This window comes from Pan troglodytes, chromosome 5 (assembly GCF_028858775.2).
Source record: "Pan troglodytes isolate AG18354 chromosome 5, NHGRI_mPanTro3-v2.0_pri, whole genome shotgun sequence".
NCBI classification, from domain to species: Eukaryota; Metazoa; Chordata; class Mammalia; order Primates; family Hominidae; genus Pan; species Pan troglodytes.
In genome coordinates this window covers 89,185,001-89,200,994 of record NC_072403.2, presented here as the reverse complement: position 1 = coordinate 89,200,994, position 15,994 = coordinate 89,185,001, and the positions used below count along the sequence as shown (strand labels likewise).

Genomic DNA, 15,994 nt, shown 5'->3' with positions numbered 1-15,994 from the left:
TTTTCCACCATAAATTGACTAACTGGAAGATAACTTTTGTAATATAGATTTATTTTTCTTTAATTTTATTTCTTTATTTTTTTCAATGTGGAGATCAATTTCTAAAGCCTAGATTCCCTTGCACAACCTTTTTTCCAAAACATTACTTTACTTTTCTAAATAATTTTATCACTTTAATACTTCCCTCACGAATATAAAGCAAATATATTAAGTATTATAACACAAATATATTAAAATGTTTTCTGAAAATTATGTATTATAGGCTGTTATGGTTTAGCTGTGTCCCCACCCAAACCTCATCTTGAATTGTGGCTTCCATAATTCCTATGTGTTGTGGGAGGGACCCAGTGGGAGATAATTGAATCATGGGACAGTTTCCCCCATGCTGTTCTCATGGCCTTCTGCCATGATTGTGAAGCCTCCCCAGCCACTTGGAACTGTGAGTCCATTAAATCTCTTTCTTTGTAAATTACTCAGTCTCGAGTATGTCTTTATCAACAGCATGAAAACTGACTAATACATAGGCCAACATAGGTATTAATGTGTCTTAGAAGAAACAAATGGTGAATTCTAATGTAGGACTTTAATGTGGTTTAGTTATAGTATTCCTCTATGCAAGCAGTAAATTAATAGTAAACATAGTAAAAGCAAGAGAGAATTTATAATAATTTTAAAAACTTTATTAAAGAACATGAAATCACAATAATTGGAGAGATATACTACTATCATCGTTTTTGTTGTTGTTTGTTTTGAGATGGAGTTTTGCTCTTGTTGCCCAGGCTGGAGTGCAGTGGTGCAATCTCAGCTCACAGCAACCTCTGCCTCCCGGGTTCAAGCAATTCTCCTGCGTCAGCCTCCCAAGTAGCTGGGATTACAGATGTGCACCACCACATCTGGCTATTTTTTTTTTTTTTGTATTTTCAGTACTGATGGGTTTCACCATGTTGGTCAGGCTGGTCTTAAACTCCTGACATCAAGTGATCCACCCACCTCAGCCTCCCAAAGTGCTGGGATTACAGGTGTGAGCCACTGCGCCTGGCCTAATCATTGTTGAATTCACTCGAGTACAAAGATTTTCAATCTCTCCCAAAACTATTAAGCAATTAGAATAAAAATTCCAACTAGATGATTTCAGAACTAAATAATTTTGGACAAGCATATTCTAAAATATATGTGCAAGAATAATGAATAAAAGATAGGTAAGTCAATTTTAAAAAAGAAAAGCCAAGTAAGAACTTGCCCAACCATATTTTAAAAATCTACTTAAAATTTATGATAATAACACAAATGGAACTGGTTCAGGAATAGAAAAATAGAGCAGTAGAGCAGAATAGTGATATCAGGAAAAGAACTACATAAGTATAGAAAATCGATTGGTAGTAAAACCAGTACAACAAAAAAATGAGGTAGGGTTAGGAAGCTGTCTCAAATATAAACAAATTCAAAGCAAGATACTTAGCTTATACCATACGTAAAAACTGTAAATGTAAAAAACAAAAGTATAAGGCTAATAAAACAACATTTATGAGAATATTTTTGTCACTTAAAAGTGGGTAGATTTTTTTAAAAGGTCCAAAAAGCATAGATCATATGTCAAAAAACTTGATTGATTTGTTGATATTAAGATAATAGCTCTGAGGTCAATGAGATTACATGAACAAAATTGATAGATAATAGATGACTGTTTAGGAAAAGATATTTACAATTCTTAAAACCACAAAAGGGATTTATATATTTACTGTAAAGTGAAATATTTCAAAACCAAGGAATATATGGCAGAATACCCAGTTAAAAAGATGGCTAAAAGATAAGAAGATTTTAATAGGTAATTCATAGATTCGGAAACTCACGTATATAACAAGCATATGGAGATGCTAAAAGTCAGTAGCAAATTTGAAAAATGCAAATTGAAATAACATGCATATTCATCTGAATCACAAAAACTAGAAAAACAATAATAACAATGTTGACAATAAGTTTTGGGGTAAAAATTCTCATGCCAAAATTATGGCACTATGTGCTGGTACAAGTCTAATGTTTTTTGAAAATTGTTTTTTTAAAAAAATAAATCTGGCAGTATTTAACAGAATTAAGAATGTGTATCTTCAGTGTCACTATAGGTAGCACTCCTGGATATATAAACCAATTAGTTCACAAACAGATTGTAAGAAACATAAACAGGGACAATTATTCTTGTTATGTTCTGGATAGTAGAGAGCTGGAAGCAAACTAGGTATACTTTCAGGGAAGGATAAATAAAATGCAGCCACTGCATACTGTAGTGTTCTCTGTAGCAGCTACAATCAACACATGGACACTCTAAATGTGTATATGGTAACATGACTAGATCTCTAGTGTGGAGTGAAAGAAGACACAGAATGCAATTTATAGCATAATACCATTTAAAACAAAACAGTGCACTTATTTGATGAAGACATATGCATATTTAAGTAATTATCAAGCTACCAGATGGGTTCTTATAGCTATAGAGGGAAACGGGAATACGGATTTGCAAACAGGGTGGGAAGCTGAAATAAAATAAAACAGTAGAGGGACTGTATGAACTGATGATGATAACATATTGTGAAATGAGGAGTATGATTATCACACCCCACATCTTTGAATGCTACCCCTTCCCCTACCACAGACTCATAGTAAGCATCGACTCTTTTTAATTCAATTAGTTTAATGTGTTAATGACAGAAGCACACTCTCTTTCAATGTCTCTCTCTCTTTCCTTTCTCTTACCATGGAGAAAAATTATTTTTGAGCTTTGTCTTCTAAAAATATAGTGTATTCTCTCTTTTTGTACTCTCAAGAAATAACCAAGAAAGAGGATTTCCTACCACATGCCTGAATTCTTGCAATTCAACTGAAGTGATAATTAAGAAGTCCCAGTTGAAAGAACCTCTGGGGTTTGCCTAACAGAGACTTTAATTTTCTCTCTGCCTGGAATAATTTTATTGTTCATTTCCAATCCTGCGTTAAAGGAGGAGTGAGCTTTTATATTGACCTCCTTTGACATTTATCTATTGGTATTATTATCTTCACATGACTTTAGGATGACAAAATCTGTATGGTTTTGTTTTGTTGATGACAAACCAGGTTCTTTTGGGCATGGAGCTAATGACTTCTACCCCTTTATGGTAAAAATACAAGGCCTCCAACTCTGCCAACCATTAAAGATCCATGTGAGCTTTTTGGATTTGCATGTGCAACAGTACTTAATTATATATTTATCTATCTTCATTGACATGGAATTAGATGTAAGGACATTTCTACACAGAAACTGTCCCAATGTAGATAGCTATTTCTAATCTCTGTTAATGTTGTCTTAGTTGTTTTTAAATGATTATTTTGAGAACTGGATGCAGGGTATCCAAATAATCTCAATAAAAGATGGTAGTCCTTAATTTGAAGTGCCATGCTTTGCTCTGAATTCCAATGAAGGAAAAAAGGAAAAGAAGCTTTTATCTCTTATCTTTCATATCTTAATGCAAATGCATGCCAACACTTTTTTTCTGTCAATAAAATAAGAGAAAGCTAGAAATTTGAAAATGAGGTATTAGCAAACAAATCCCATAACATTTACTACAATATAAGTCTTGCCCTCTTTTCTTACTTTGTAAGTTAGAGGAAAGTTTACTTGATTAAGCTCAGTCATCTAGACAAGCAAAGATTTGTGTCTAAGCTCTAAAGCAAACTAGCTGTGTTACTTAGAGAAACAAACTTCAGTTTTCAGGCCCAAGTTTGCTTGAAAGATTAAATAAAATAATGCATAAAATAGTTATTCACCACATGTAACACTTGACAAGTGTGTGCGGTAAAAGATATAATATGATATTTGAATTAGTGTGTTTCCATGCTGTTGATAAAGACATACCTGAGACGGGGCAATTTATAAAAGAAAGAGGTTTAATTGGACTCACAGTTCCACATGGCTGGGGAGGCCTCACAATCATGGTAGAAGACAAGGAGGAGCAAGTCACATCTTACATGGATGTTGGCAGGCAAAGAGAGCTTGTGCAGGGAAACTCCCCCTTATAATTCCATTAGATCTCTTGAGACTTATTTGAGAACAGCAATGGAAAGACCCACCCCCATAACCACAATTCAGTCATCTCCCACCAGGTCCCTCCCACAGCAGGTAGGAATTATGGGAGCTACAAGATGAGATTTGGGTGGGGACACAGAAGCAAACCATATCATTCTGCCCCTGGCCCCTCCCAAACCTCATATCTTCACATTTCAAAACCAATCATGCCTTCCCAACAGCCCCCCAAAGTCTCAACTCACTTCAGCATTAACCCAAAAGTCCAAGTCCAAGGTCTCATCTGAAACAATGCAAGTCCTTTCTGCCTATGAGCCCATAAAATCAGATGCAAGTTAGTTACTTCCTAGATGCAATGTGAGTACAGGCATTGGATAAATATAGTCATTCCAAATATGAGAAATTGGCCAAAATGAAGGGGCTACAGACACCATGCAATTCCAGAATCGAGCCGGGAGTCAAATCTTAAAGTTCTGAAATGATATCCTTTGACTCCATGTCGTGCATCCGGGTCATGCTGATGCAAGAGGTGGGTTCCCATGGTCTTGGGCAGCTCCGCTCTTGTGGTTTTGCAGGGTACAGCATCCGTCCTGGCTGCTTTCATGGGCTGGCATTGAGTGTCTGCAGCTTTTCCAGGCACACAGTGCAAGCTGTTAATGGATCTACCATTCTGGGGTCTGGAGGACAGTGGCCCTCTTCTCACAGCTCCACTAGGTGTTGCCCCAGTAAGGACCCTGTGTGGGGGCTCCAAGCCCACATTTCCCTTCTAGGGATTTTTCATGAGGGCCCCACCCCTGTATCAAACTTCTGCATTGGCATCCAGGCATTTCCATACATCTTCTTAAATCGAGGTGGAGGTTCCCAAACCTCAATCCTTGACTTCTGTGCACCCACAGGCTCAACACCATGTGGCAGCTGCCAAGCCTTAGGGCTTCCACCCTCTGAAGCAACAGCCTAACCTGTACATTGGCCCCTTTTAGTCACAGGTGGAGCAGCTGGGACACAGGGCACCAAGTGCCTAGGATGAACACAGCATGGGGACCCTTGGCCCAGCCCACAAAACCATTTTTTCCTCCTAGGCTTCTGGGCCTGTGATTGGAGAGGCTGCCTTGAAGACCTCTGCCATGCCCTGGAGACATTTTCTCCATTGTCTTGGGGATTAACATTTGTCTCCTCGTTACTCATGCAAATTTCTGCAGCCAGCTTGAATTTCTTCTCAGAAAATGGGATTTTCTTTGCTATCACATTGTCAGGCTGCAAATTTTACAAACCTTTATGCTGTGTTTCCCTTTTGAAACTGAATGTCTTTAAGAGCCCCCAAGTAACCTCTTGAGTTCTTTGCTGCTTAGGAATTTCTTCCGCCAGTTACCCTAAATAATCTCTCTCAAGTTCAAAGTTCCACAAATATCTGGGGCGGGGCAAAATGCCACCTGTTTATTTACTAAAACATAACAAGAGTCACCTTTACTCCAGTTAACAAGTTCCTTTCCATCTGAGACCACCCCAGACTGGACCTTATTGTTCATATCACTATCAGCAATTTTGTCAAAGCCATTCAACAAGTCTCTAGGAAATTCAAAACTTTCCCACATCTGTCTGTCTTCTGAGCCTTCCAAACTCTTCCAACCTCTGCCTGTTACCAAGTTCTAAAGTTGCTTCCACATTTTTGAGTATCTTTTCAGCAATGTCCCACTCTATTGGCACCAATTTACTTTATTGGTCTGTTTCACGCTGCCGATAAAGACATACCAGAGACTGGGCAATTTACAAAAGAAAGAGTTTTAATTGGATTCATAGGTCCACGTGGTTGGGGAGACCTCACAATCATGGTGGAAGGCAAGGAGGAGCAAATCACATTTTATGTGGATGGTGGCAGGCAAAGAGAGCTTGTGCTGGGATACTCCCCATTATAATACTGTCACATCTCATGAGATTTATTTGCTATCACGAGAACAGCACAGGAACAACCTGCCCCCATAATTCAATAATCTACCACTGGGTCTGTCCCACAACATGTGGGAATTATGGGAGCTACAAGATGAGATTTGGGTGGGGACACAGAGCCAAACCATATCAATATTTAAATGTTTTCTTTGCCCTTAGTGTCTCAATGTGTATATTAGTTTTTTTTTTTAATTTTATTTTAGGCCAGGCACAGTGGCTCATGCCTGTAATCCCAGCATTTTGGGAGGCCGAGGCAGGTAGATTACCTGAGGTCAGGAGTTTGAGACCACCCTGGTCAACATGGTGAAACCCTGTCTCTATTAAAAATACCAAAAATTAGCCAGGCATAGTGGCAGGTGCCTGTAATCCCAGCTACTCAGGAGGCTGAGACAGGAGAATCACTTGAACTGGGGAGGTGGAGCTTACAGTGAGCCGAGATCATGCCATTGCACTCCAGCCTGGGCAACAAGAGCAAAACTCCATCTCAAGAAAAAAAAAAAAAAACTTTTATTTTAGGTTCGGGGGTACATCTGAAGTTTTCTTATATAGGTAAACTGTGTGTTCACAGGGCTTTGGTGTATAGATTATTTTTTAACTCAGGCAATAAGTATAGTATTGACTAAGTAGCCTTTCTGATCCTTGCCTTCCTCCCACCCACCACCCTAAGTAGATTCCAGTGTCTGTTGTTTCCAACTTTGTGTCCATGCATTCTCATTGTTTAGCTCCCACTTATAAGTGAGAACATGCAGTATTTGGTTTTCTGTTCCTGCATTAGTTTGCTTAGGAGAGTGGCCTCCACCTCCAACCACGTCCCTAGAAAGGACACGATCTCATTCTTTTTTTATGGCTTCATAGCATTCCATGGTGTATATGTACCATATGTACCATATTTTTTGTATCTAGCCTACCACTGATGGGAATTTAGGTTGATTCCATGTTTTTGCTACTGTGAATAGTGCTTCAGTGAACATATGCATGGATATGTCTTTATGGTAGAATAATTTATATCCCTTTGAGTATATACCCAGTTATGGGATTGCTAAATGGACTGGTATTTCTGCTTCAAGATTTTTGAGGAATTGACACACTGCTTTTTGCAATGGCTGAACTAATTTACACTCCCACCAACAGTGTGTAAGCATTACTTTTTCTCTGCAACCTTGCCAGCATCTGATATCTTTTGATGTTTTCATAGTAGCCATTCTGACTGGTGTGAGATGGTATCTCATTGTGGTTTTGATTTGCATCTCTCTAATAATCAGTGATGTTGAGCAGTTTTTATATGCTTGTTGGCAGCATGTACGTCTTCTTTTGAGAAGTGTTTGTTTATGCCCTGTGCCCAATTTTTAATGGGGTTGCATGTTCTTTTTTTATAAATTTGTTTAAGTTCCTTACACATTCTGGATATTAGACCACTGTCACATGCAGTTTGCAAATATTTTCTCCCATTCTATAGGTTATCTGTTTACTCTGTTGACACTTTGTTTTGCTGTACAGAAGTTCTTTAGTTTGATTAGGTCGTATTTGTCAACTTTTGCTTTTGTTGCAATTGCTTTTGGCATCTTCACCGTGAATTTTTTTCTAGGTCTTATGTCCAGAATGATAGTTCTTAAGTTTTCTTCCAGGGTTTTTATAATTTTAGGTTTTACATTTAAGTCTTTAATCCATCTTGAGTTGATTTTTGCATATGGTGTAAGGAAGGCGTCCAATTTTACTCTTTTGCATATTGCTAGCCTTTTATTTCAGCACTATTTATTGAATAAGGGGTCCTTTTCCTATTGCTTGTTATTGTTGGTTTTGTCAAAGAGCAAATGGTTGTGTGTGGCTTTATTTGTGGGTTCTCTAATCTGTTCTGTTGGTCTGTGTTTTTGTACCAGTACCATGCTGTTTTGGTTACTATAGCCTGGTAGTATAGTTTGAAGACAGGTAACATAGTATCTCCAGCTTTGGTCTTTTTGCTTAGGATTGCCTTGGCTATTCAGGCCCTTTAAAGAGTTTATGTAATATGATAGAAGTATAAGGGAAATAAGAAAAAATATTAATTAACACTAATTTTTGGGAGATGATGCATTAAATAAGAGACTATTTTCAAATTCTGCTTTCCTTGGAGAGTCAATAGAGAATATGTTAATATTATCCAGTCTCCATAAGTGGAGTCCTAGAAGATTCTTTTCAATTTCTTTGATAATTAGTTGCTGAATTGTACTGCTTGTGTAAGATTACAGTATAAGGATGATATCTCTGAACTTACATCAACTTGCTTGTAAATAGTATCCTTTATGTCAGTAAGTTTTTTTAAACAGCATACAATTCTTTACCCTTAGATTTTATTTTCTTTAAAACAACCACTATTTGGAAATGAGGTGTTTACTGATAAACTAGAAAAAATATTTTTATTATGCATGAATAATTTGTAAACATTGTTAAAATAAATCTTACTGCAGCAGGTAAGCAGCCAGAGCCAACACTTACACATTTGCAAATAAATATATATTGACACATGATTTTCAACAAAAACATGCACAGAAATATTTACAATTATGGAAAAATCTGTTCTTTAATTATACACCAGTTAATTGTCTCAATAATTAATAATTATTCATGTAAAATGAGTAACACTAGGAAAGCTACTTTGCTTCCTGGATATCAATGGGATATTTTCATATAATGAGCTTTCTAACAGAAATTTATTGGTAGTTTTTAACTGACATGGTGACCCTTTACTTATTTGGAATAAAAGTATGTTGAATAAAGCCACTTTATCTACATCATTATTACTAGGTAATCTGTTAATAGGGTTAGAATTCCCAGAATTGAGATCATTTTCACTGTAATCTTTTCTGATAGAGGTCTAGGAATCACTTGTTAAAATGTAGGTACCCCTGGCATTAGCTAATAACTATCAATTATCTATTATCATCATAGCATTGGCTATCATATTAACTGCATTCATCTAGCTGGGCTCTTCAGGAGACCATATTGGGAAATAATTGTCTATGAGTCTTTTATGTTTCTGCATGTCTTGACAGTAAGGTCACTGACTGCCCTTTGTTCTTTTCAAAGATTTTTTTCAATTGCAAACTACCTTGGAAGATAGAAATGGTGTCTCTTTCCAGAGCAAGAAATTGTTTTCTGCCTAGTATAATAAATTAATGTATTTCACCAAAGCCAAGTTTAGGTAGGTTTCTTGCAGCCCATTATAAAAGACTTTTTCCTAAGCTTGAAATTCCTTAACAAAACCCACTGTGTGGAGCATCCATCTAGATTTCTATATATCATTTCCATGTGACTTGAGTGCCAAAAGGAACAAATGTAACCAGTAAACTCATGCTGCTTGCTGTGCTGTGAGTAATGAAGACTTTTTTCTCTGAACAAGTGTTTCATATTTTCTACCAGCATCCATGAAACTGAAGCAGGCTAACTCATTAGTTTACAAGTAGGATGCTATCACAAACCATTCAGCATTCTTGACAGGCCACAAAGGAGATAACACTGTGTTGGGAAAGTGAAGAAAGGGATAGATCCAGAATGTGAGTAGTCTATGGAGAATAAGTACACATGTGTTGTCTGGATGCAGAAATATGTAGAAAGTGAGGGGTACTGGAATCTCAAGGGAAAATGTTTGAAAAAGAGAGGATAATTTCAGAGAAGAATGAAGGGACTTTATAAGAGACAATGATCCATTTTACTTTTTGAAATTAACAATCTAATGCCTTTTAAGTCTTTAGCATGAGGAGAAGGTAGGGCTTATGTTCAGTCTCAATGACCCTAGAATATGAAAAGGGAAAGTCCTATTGTCAATTTGTGTCGCTGGAAAGATGAAATAAATTGTGCTAAAATGAGAAAACACTCTTTTAAATGAAGAGAATATTGAAATCAAGTAAAGTCATCAAAGAAAATAATGAAATATGCTTCTATGCTGCAGTAACAAGTGAATAAACAGTAAAGAAAATACTCAGGCCTTCTAACTATTCCCATCCCCCTTCCACTTTCAGTCCATTTTCCATATAGCAGCTAGAATAATTCCTCTAAAATCTAAGCCACATCCTATCAGTCTACTGCTCAAAATTCTTTCTGTGCATTCCTAGAGTTTTCAAAACTAAACCCAAATTTACTCTCCATGACATATAAAGCCCACTATGACTTGGTTGCTTACTATCCCTCTGGCTTCAACAGTGATCATTCTTCCACTCATTTTCTCATCTCCAGCCACTCTGGCCACCTTGCTATTCATCATACATGCCAAGATTTCTCTCATCTTGGAGTCTTTGTACTTGCTGTTTTCCCTGTCTGGGGTGCTTCCCCACTATAGATCCTTCTGGCTTGATTACTTATCTTCTGGGGTTTTTGTTTTTGTTGTTAAATTTTTCTCTTTAAGAAAGACTTTCTGACCTCCATCTATAAAATAGCACTTATTTGCCAACTGTCACTCTCTATTCTATTTTTTATTCTTTTTAAAAATTATACTTAATGCCACATGACATAATATATGTACACATGTACACATGACATGTAAGTGCACACACATGCACACATAGCCACTTCCAGGTTACTTCATCTGCCATGTATATGAACATCTAAAAATCTCCTTTGTATGTGCATTTGATCAGGTGACATTTATTAGGAAGCAGTTGATGATTATGTCCTCATTTACAGTTTTACAAAAATGAGTTTATCATTCAACAAGGCCTCTGATATTTGATAAGTAGAGTGACTATAAAGTTTACTATTCAAAGGAACCTAGAGAACAGCACCTTGAGAATCAAAGATATAGTTGATAATTTCTTTAGGATACAAGCAAACTTGGATTTTCTTAGGCAATCCATGAGGCATAGTTATCCTATTGATAAGTGATGCTGGTTGGGAATTCAGGCAAGAAGCTTCCTCCTGTGTCAGGATTGCCCCACTCCACCAATATTTTATGCTTCCGTTTATGCTTCAAGGCTCTCCTCCTACTTCACTTCCTTCCTGAGACCTCTGAGGATGCCATTATGCCCTTAAGGGTCAGAAGAGACAGCTACCATTGTCTTTCTCTCAGACTTTTTTACATATCTAAGTTCAGTTGTGACCCCTCATGACCTAGCAATGCCTAACTCCCATTAGACACTCAATAAATCTCCACTGTATGATTTAATTAATGACTTGAGGCTAACTTCTTACAGAAATGTGCAGATCCATCTGGGAATGGGGCTTGGGTTGGAATATCAGACCACAAAATCCACTAACAGGTTGATGGAGAGAGTCAATAGTCTCTTGATGCAGGTCTTGGTCCTGACCCTATTATCAGAGATGAAAGTTCTGACCTTTATATCTGAGAGAGTGATGCTCTACACCACAAAATTCCAAGGGAAAACTCATTTTTCTTTTCAAGATAGCTTTTTTTTTTTTTTTTTTTGGCCAACTTCACATTTTTTCTAAAAGGCAAGAAGCCAACTGCCCGTCTTTCTAGCAGCCATTTGAGCTGCCTGCTTTACTCTCCTCTGGAGCTTGGCAATTAACCACTGCTAGAAACTCTCTGGTCAGGACTCTAGGAAGTCTTTTAATACCATCACTTCTTCAATTTTCTCTACTAAGGAAGTCTCCACAGTTCATTAACTAAGTATCAATTCTAGCATAATCTTTCTGTATATTTTTCTTAAACCTGCAACATTTCACCTTTTGGGCATTGGACATCTATCACATAAGTTTTTTTTTATTATTTTATTTTCTTGTTTTAGTTTGTTGTTTTTTCCCCCATTTTTTCTTAATAAGAGCATCATTATTTATGGAGGAGTCATCTCTTTTGCTGAAAAAAGAAAAACCTTCAGAAAAGAAATCACTAAAGAGTGGTTTGTTATTATTATTATTTTTTCGGTGGGTGGGGAGAGTGCTTAACAAACATGGCAGGTTATTTTATTTCCAAGAATAGTAAAGGAGCCATAAGAACAAAAACCATGGTCTTATTATCAGTTCATCTTAGAACATAACTCCATGTTGTATAGATCCTGGTGTTCAAAAAACACAAAGAGCTGAAATGTCTAATATGGTAATCACTAACTTAGGTGGCTAGTTCAAATTGAGATGTGTTATGTGTTAAATGCACACTGATTCCAAGACACAATGTATAAAAGAGAATGTAAAATATACTATGAATACTTTTTATATTGATTGCATTTTGAAATGATAATTTTTTTATATAGTATGTTAAATAAAATACTTTTTTTGAGATGGGGTCTGGCTATGTTGCCCATGCTGGTCTTGAATTCTTGGCCTCAAGTGATCTTCCCTTTTCACCCTCCCAGTAGCTGGGATTACAGGAGTGCACCACTGCAACTAGCTAAAATACATTTTTAAAATGTCACTTATTTGTTTTTATGTATTTAATGTGGCCAGTAGAGAAATTTACAAGTACATATGCGATTCACATTATATTTCTCCTGGAAAACACTGACTTAGAGGATTAAAAACAATAAGTAATCAATAAAATAGCTATGCAAAACATTTAATTCTTTCTGCCTAATGATTATTATACCCATTGATGTCCCTCTTTTTGAAGGAGTATAAAGAGAGTATGCCTTTGTTTCATGCTCACTATTTTGAGTTCTAATGCTGCTTTGACAATTTAGGCTTCTGTTTGTTGTCTTTGGCAAGTAGCTTAACCTCATGAGCTCTAATTTTCTCACTTGTAAAATCTGGCAATATCTGTATCCACCAATAAGGGAGATTTTGAAAGTATTTGATTCATAGTAAATATTATAAGTATTTTATTTGTCTTGTTTTATAGGAAGCTGTATTATTTTACTATTCAATTATGTTTTGAATGTTTAAATATTTGATTAGACATTTTGGCTGAATGGAAACTTGCCTAATATCTTTAAAAGAAGAAATACATGATTAACTTCATCATCTGGTAGAAAAAGCTTCTGAAAGGTAGACAATCTGTGGAGAAGAAGGTAAAGAAGTTGAGTAAGTATGCAACAAACATACCAAAGCACCTTTGCCCAAGTATACACTGTATGTGTCAAGGTAGTCTCTCTCTGTTTTTACTTTCATATTTAGTAGCAACCTGTGTAAGTATATTTTATGCAAATTTCCTTCAAGTACTGATTTTCAGATAATTTTGTCAAGTTGATGCATTCTTCTTTTCAAATTCTTCCATAAATACCATATATATTAGGGACCCACTTGCCCTGGATTCATGTTTAAATGTTCAATTAAGAGAAAATTCTGTCTAACACCTTTTCTAAACACTCTGTGGCTTGCTTATAGGCAATGACTATTCCTGGGAAGCCCCTGTGTCTAAAAGCCCTTTCACCTCACCTGCAGCCAGGAATACTTAATTCATCCTGGCTTGGCCTGCAAACCCATGAGGTGCACTTGCCTCTCAATTAAAGACATGCATTTATTTCTTACGAAAATTTCTTCAAGTTCTTGACCTATATATTAAGAGTAAACACATACTTCCAGGACTATCGAGCCCTGCCAAAGAACACAGACAAAGTCTTAGAGGCAGACAGGCAAACTCTTGAATATGTCTCAGCTCAAGTGTCATTTCTGGTCTTCAACTGTGGCGTATCCATAGGCCATAAATAGACTCTCTACCTAAGGCTTGCATGTGGCTGAAAACATCCAAGATTTAACAAGGAAGAAAGGAAAATCAATACTCATTTTTATCTCACTTTTTCCCTTTTTTTCCAAACAGTCTTGAGTCACCTCCATTGCTATCTAATTTCTTTCTTCGCTTTATCCTCTGATGACCTCTCTTTACCATTTGTATTCTGGACTGAATCTCTAATATGGTCCTCAATTTGCTCGTTGTTATTTTTAAAACTTTTCTTTTGAGACTGTTTTCAAAGTCAATTGTCTTTCATATTAAATAACCATTTATTATCAACCTCTAAATATACGTCAGTAGTTCCCACATTTGAGCCTGCATCAGAATCACCTGGAGGTTTGTCAAAACTCAGAGTTTCCGATTTAGTAGGTTTGGGGTGGGATGTAAGCATTTGCATTTCTAACAAGTTCCAAAGTGATGCTGAAGCTCTTTGAGAACTGCTAACTTAAGCAATGCTGTTTGGGGCCATCATAATGACAACTAGTTTGAAGTAATATAACTATCATGACTGATTTCTACTTAGGTTTTGGGCGATTGCATTGAAAGCAAGATCCCTAGCTTTGGAAGTTTGAAGGCTTGAGGAGTCTGAGGCTATAGTGCTGGGTCAGTGCTCGATTTGGTCGATACACAACGGCCATGAGGACTAGTGGATTAGTTGGGGAGTCTTTTTTTTTTTAAATGCTCTGAACTGAGAAATAGTTGGCTACTGCAAAAGATTATTCTTCTATCTTTTTTTCCAGGTGTCTGCTGTGTGCTTGCTAATTAAATTTGAGAATCTGTAATACACTGCTTAGAACAGCAGGGATTTGTCATATTTGGACGAAAACAGAACAAAATTTAAAAAAAAATCTAGATAGCCTGTCTTTTTGCCATCCTTTTATTTAACTTAAATAAAAGAAATAGTATAAATACTAGGCTCTGTCATTTTTCACAAATTTAGCTCTTAAAGAACATCATTTCTCTCTGGTTAAAAGCCTGTGGGCTCAGTACCACGGCCCTCAGGATCTTATTTCTCCATTCTCTCTCTTGTTTCCTCCTGTTTGATAAATGTATATTTCTATGGTGACTCAGTTTTTAGCTACTTAGTATTTTACTGTTGCTTCAGCAGAAACATGAAGGAGGCCTTTGAATTAGGCCTTCCAGCCTTTAAATTGTTACATGACATAAGGGACATTAGTGCCCATAAACCACAAACTAACCAATGAAAACTGAACTGCTGGTTGCATTTATAATACCGAAGGAAATGCAGTATATGAAAAATCATGGAGGAATATAGTTTCCTAATATATTCTGAAAGTGTGTGTTTAGGGATTTTTTTTTCTTTTCTTTTTTAATAATTTAGTTTGGAATGGATTGCACTAGATGATAGCTTGATCAATTTTGCTGACTGGGGGCAGTAGGATAAAATGAATTCTAATTGTTTATTTTTAAAAATCAATGTCTTCCAGTAATGTCGGGAACTAAATGCACTCTGGTAAAGAGGATATGCTAACTAAAGCCATGTTTGATAAGTGTTTAGTTTCCTTGTCAGTTGTTTTAGTTGAGTCCAAGTCAGCATTATCTTTCTGAATGGATATAGGGCTTATCTAATAACACTTCCAATATAGAAAGTCAAATGATCTCAGTCAATGAGTTAAACTACATGCTTCACCTTGCCTGTTTGCTTAGTTTCATCCATCTCCCAGCTGCCTAAATTCCAAGTATTCAAATTATCCTTTCATTTTTAAATGACTCATGTTCAAGGTTTAAAAAATGACAGCACAACTACCATTTGCCCCAAACTGTGATGATTAAATATAGCAACTCACGTACTCAGATGGCTAGTGCAAAAAGAAAAAGAGGGAGACAGTGAAATGAAATTAGAAGTGTTAAGAATCCTTTCCATTACTCGTATCTTTTTTATCCCTTGTTCTTATCACTCTATTAGGTCTTTATGTGGCTATTGCTTTGAAGACAAAGAATAACAAAGATTGATCCCAGCATCTTGCTATTAAGGAAGAGTGAGTTCTTTTTCTTCTCTCATAAACTAAATTAGGCCAAATAAATATTGTATTTCCCTTGTTTACCTATTTTTTGTTCATCTTACAAATATGGCAAGTCTAGGGCTACAAATCAAAGATAAGTCATATAATTATCTGACTACCAACTAATTTAATGTTTACAATCATGGCTGTCGCATAGAGGCTTGGCTTGAAATTATTACTATTATTATTATGATTATTATTTGGGGGGTGGGGGAAGACGGAGTCTCACTCTGTTGCCCAGGCCGGAGCGCAGTGGCACGATCTTGGCTCACTGCAACCTCTGCCTCCTGGGCTCAACAATTCTCCTGCCTCAGCCTCCTGGGTAGCTGGGATTACAGGCATTCGCCACCACTCCAAGCTAATTTTTGTATTTTTAGTAGA

The 15,994-nt window shown here is 36.6% G+C and overlaps 1 protein-coding gene across 3 annotated transcripts in view; it reads left to right on the top strand.

The window, feature by feature from the left end:
* LOC129144293 (protein GVQW1-like) overlaps window positions 1-15,994 on the top strand; it is a 535,404-nt gene that overhangs the window by 141,518 nt on the left and 377,892 nt on the right. The gene's annotated exons all lie outside the window — the stretch shown is intronic.